At 44.7% G+C, this 5,180-nt stretch overlaps 1 protein-coding gene across 3 annotated transcripts in view; it reads left to right on the top strand.

Annotated features, from left to right (window-relative positions):
* ccdc57 (coiled-coil domain containing 57) overlaps positions 1 to 5,180 on the top strand; it is a 205,147-nt gene that overhangs the window by 715 nt on the left and 199,252 nt on the right. The gene's annotated exons all lie outside the window — the stretch shown is intronic.

Below are 5,180 nucleotides of genomic sequence, written 5' to 3'. Positions count from 1 at the left end.
CTCTGAATCTGAAGTAAAGATACGCATTTACGCACACATCAGGCACATCCGGGAAATTTCGATGTGCTACACACAGTCTCTCCCCTTTCACCTCATCCGTGGACAGAGAATGCAAAAATACTGCGTGAGCGTGAGGGGGCATTTCTTATAGGCTATGATAGGATGCTACTTTGTACCAGTGCATTTAGCTGAATGCATTTAGGCTAGCAGAAATGCTTTAATGGCAGTATATGTTTATTTAAAATGCACCAAGGTGTTTATCACTTTTTCAGCACTCATTAATCTTTAATTAGCACTAAATGAGCAAGGAACATTGGATTAATGGTGTGCAAATAACCAGCACTGATGGTTCCAGCACTGATAGTCTCTGAATACAAATATCTTGGTATCTGGCAGAATGACAAACTCACATTTAATTAACATTGATATCCTAGTAAAAATGACTGTTATGCTCAAGGTTCCTTCTGAGTTGGGAAAGTTGGACTTCATGTTATGGTGCCCCTACTTCCCTCCTGGAATAATCTTAAATGTACGGTAATACTAAAATTAATTCAGATCTGTAATCACAAACATTCATGTCAGTTTGTACCTGTTTTCAGTAAATGTTATTATTCTATTGTTAATATTTTATGTGTTTACCCCCTTCCTCCTCTTTAGTATCATGTAGGCCAAGGTCATCTTATTAATATTTATTTTATTTTGTTTTTTATTTGTAGGCCTAGCCGTACTACATTAGAAAATATATATTAAAGCAAAATGGAAAAATCTGGGATGAATACTGCATGAAGGAATTTTAAGAACTGTGACCCTGAAGTTATTACCATTAGAAATTAAATGCTGTATCCAGAACAAACCATCTCACATGGTATCTCACATGGTAACAATTTTACCATACTGAGACTGCGGTAGAGCGATCGAGACATGAAATATAGGCTACATTCTGAACATGTTAGAAGGATTTCATTTCACCCCCCCTTTTACATGCACAATTTATTGTTTTCACAGCCACACAATTTGAAGTTCAACAGTGTGTGTCAAAGTAAAGCTTAGTATGTGACTTGGTACAAACTGAGCAGCCTACGGCCTGGTACCTACAAAGGTGAATTTGGTATAAATATTTATATAATTTTGCAAGTAGCCTACATTCCACCCCCCTTTTACACAATTTCTTGTTTTCACAGCCACACTTGAAGTTCAACAGTGTGTGTCAAAGCTTAGTATGTGACTCGGTATACAATCTATGGCCTGGTGCCTAAAACGGCGAACATGGTATAAATATCAATATATATTCTAAAAGTACATGTTATAAGGATTCTATTTCGCCCCCCCCCCCCCCTCCCCCCTTTTACATATGTGCACAACTTCTTGTTTTCACAGCCACACAATTTGAAGTTCAGCAGTGTGTGTCTATAGGCGCGTTCAAGTTCAACTCCAAATGACCTCTTGCAGCAGCGAGAGCTGCCGGTGGCAGCAGGGGAGGGGATACAAACGCTGCTATGAAGTTGTACACTCTCTACTTCCCGTAGTCTAGACTTGACCATGTGACGAAACACGAGGCATGGACCCGCAAGGACCCTTGTGGATATGAAGAGGCATCTAAACACCTGCACATACGTCAGGGATGTAAAAGCCAATTGGGGCAAAAGGCGCGTTCAAGTTGGCTGCGCAGCACAAAAACTGCGCAGCACAAGATGCACGTGGTTAAAAATCTGTCCACGATGGTCTAGATGGGCGTGTTTTCGACTCGGCAGTCGGTATCACATGGCCTCAACTTATCGCGGGAGCAAGGCGTGGCCAGGCGGCTGCTCCGCAAAAGAGCAGTCGGTCTGGAGGTACTGCGGAGAGCAGCGGAGCCTAGACCCTGCCTTCATGACGTCAGGTCTTTGCCCTAATTGGCTTTTACATCCCTGACGTGTGTGCAGGTGTTTAGATGCCTCCCCATATCCACAAGAGTCCGTGCGGGTCCGTGCCTCGTGATTCGTCACATGGTCAAGTCTAGACCACGGGAAGTAGAGAGTGTACAACTTCATAGCAGCGTTTGCATCCCCGCCCCTGCTGCCACCGGCAGCTCTCGTTGCTGCAAAAGGTCATTTGGAGTTGAACTTGAACACGGCTATTGTCCTGACGTCATGAAGGCAGGGTCTAGGCTCTGCAGCGCTCCGCAGTACCTAGAGGGCGGCTGCACTGCTGCTAAGCAGCCGCCTGGCCACGCCTTGCTCCTGCGATAAGTTGAGGCCATGTGATACCGACTGCCGAGTCGAAAACACACCCATCTAGACCATCGTGGACAGCTTTTTAACCACGTGCATCTGGTGCTGCGCAGTTTTTGTGCTGCACAGCAATCTTGAACGCGCCTAATAGCAGGCCTATCATGTGACTACAGAGATAATGGCCTGTAGGCCCTACCTACAAAGGCAAACTTGGTATAAATATCAATATTTTCTAAAAGTACTTCTGTCAGGACCACTTAAGTCAAAAATACACAAGAGAGAACTATCTTTAGAGCCAAATTTATTTTGTATTTGGCAGTATGGCTCTGTTCAGAGGAAGTTCCCTGTCTTCATGAGCTCCATGGAAAAGGCAGCGAACAGCAGTTCAGCCAGGAAGACTCGGGAAGCACCGTTTAAGAAAAAGACAGTGATTTAATTCGTATAGGGTTAACAAACATGACAGTTGGCAATACGGAAAGTCTTTGGCGTAGGCCCCGTCCTCGGTCCAGGGGCCTCATTTATAAAGTCTGCTGCGCACAAAAAAGTTGCGTGAACGGGACTGAAATGTGCGTACGCACCTTTCACCGTCAATGTCGGGATTTATAAAGAAAACCTATGCGTGAAAAGATGCGCAATTCTACGCATCCTTTGGACCATCCGTAAAGCTTTTTCACGCATGAAAATAAGCGACATCTAATGGTGACATCACAAAATAAAGCTCAGAGGGCATTAAAAAGTATCTCAACACTTCAATATTTCATTATGTTACTACCTTCGTGATCACTATCATTCATTCATATCACAGGCTATGAGATTTGTAAGACAGCCAACAAATAGGCCCAAGTTAACACTAAACTGCAAACGTTTTCACGTTTTCAGTAAGTCACGTTTGGTAATATTGATATTGATGTTCCTTAATAATAGTAATATAGCCTAAATGCCTCTCCCGACAGTGCGGCTACTTGCGCTGCTAGTCTAGACTAGAAAAGTACTCCGAGAGCGCCGATATCTTGCCAACAAACAGCCAAGCATAACAAACCGAAAACATAACCTCCTTGGCCGAGGTAACAGTTCATGTTCATAGTGTCCCTAACGCGAAATTCATTCGAATTAATGCAAATTGGTTTCTGTTGACTTCGGCTGACATTGACAACCACGGATGTGTACAGAGATCATTGCTTTCGTGAACCAAATATAAGCGCCTATAGTAATAAGAGGCCATTAAACCTTTTCCATAATTGTCTCTTAGGTTGTATTCTATTAACGCCTACCGTTCAAGCATCTACACTCATCTTACGTCTTTTCTCTCATTTGGGCCTCAAATTACTAGGCTGCAAGATATTCCGAGACAACCAGAAACTCATCTGACATAATGTCCCACGCATTATTATTAGCCATACGAGTCTTTGTTTATTAATACTTTGCACTTTATGCTATGGTGCACAGTATATGATGAGCCCAATACATGGCAAAATGTAGGATATGGTTATTAAGTTATTTTAAAACAGAATTATATCACTCGGTAAACTTATACTTATTTCACGGTAGGCTACACTTGTCAAACGTGATATTAGCCGTGTTCAAGTTCAACTCCAAATGACCTTTTGCAGCAACGAGAGCTGCCGGTGGCAGCAGGGGAGGGGATACAAACGCTGCTTTGAAGTTGTACACTCTCTACTTCCCCTAGTGTAGACTTGGCTAGACTTGACCATGTGACGAATCACGAGGCACGGACCCGCACGGACTCTTGTGGATATGAGGAGGCATCTAAACACCTGCACACACGTCAGGGATGTAAAAGCCAATTAGGGCAAAGACCTGACGTCATGAAGGCAGGGTCTAGGCTCCGCTGCGCTCCGCAGTACCTCCAGACCGGCTGCTCTTTTGCGGAGCAGCCGCCTGGCCACGCCTTGCTCCCGCGATAAGTTGAGGCCATGTGATACCGACTGCCGAGTCGAAAACACGCCCATCTAGACCATCGTGGACAGCTTTTTAACCACGTGCATCTGGTGCTGCGCAGTTTTTGTGCTGCGCAGCCAACTTGAACGCGCCTATTGCTGTCAGCCAACTTTCACTTCCTTCTTCAGATTGATGTGACGTCTCTATCATGTCAACGATAGCCAATAAAATGATCGGTATAAATGCTAGAATATTCATGAATCGTTTTGCATGAACCTTTTATGGGATATTGTGGGACGACAATGGGAGGAGTGTGGTGCTCGTGCACGCACGCACAATTCAACTCAGGTTGGTATTTATAAACAGCCGCCTGCGTAAACTTGTGCACCGCACAGTTTTATAAATCAGAATATTTTTTTGCGTACGCAAATTGCAAGGTTTGTGCGTACGCAATGTTTTAGGGTGGAATCTACGCACACCTTTATAAGGCCCCTGGTCTTGAAGCGATCGGACCCTGCAGATCTTGCCGAAATGAGACGGCAGGGGCGGAGTCTACCCCCTGGACAGCTGGACAGGGACCATACTGGTGGTGGTTGGGGAGGGAGGAGGGTCGTCAAAAGTCAGTATCTGAAGAAAGCAGCGAGACAGAGGGGTATTCCACGAACGGAGGTTTAACAAACACAGAGTTAACGCTGAACTCTAGGTTGATTGACCCTGAGCCGACTAACACAGAGCGGCCGGTTCCACCGCGCCGGTTATGAATTAGTTTAATCAACACGGGGTTGGTTAACACTGGGTTGTGCGCGTACACGCCAAACCTATAAAGACGTGATGTATGGAGCATGGAAATCCTGATCAAAAGGGCGAAACAGGCTAGCTGCCGCTAGGGGCGTCTAGATTTCTAGGCGAGAAACGGGCCGCATGTTTCTCAGAACTCGAACGCAGGCTGTAATAAATTAGAAAAAGTTTTAAAAACACCAAAGCAACTGCCATTCAGAGAAACCCTGGTAGGGGATCGCTGACTGCGTGAATGCATACAAAAGCACGTTCCTAAATATTTGAACTATGAAT

This window comes from Sardina pilchardus, chromosome 22 (genome assembly GCF_963854185.1).
Source record: "Sardina pilchardus chromosome 22, fSarPil1.1, whole genome shotgun sequence".
Lineage (NCBI taxonomy): Eukaryota > Metazoa > Chordata > Actinopteri > Clupeiformes > Clupeidae > Sardina > Sardina pilchardus.
The sequence above is the reverse complement of the archived record's forward strand: the minus strand, read 5'-3'. Positions and strand labels throughout refer to the sequence as shown.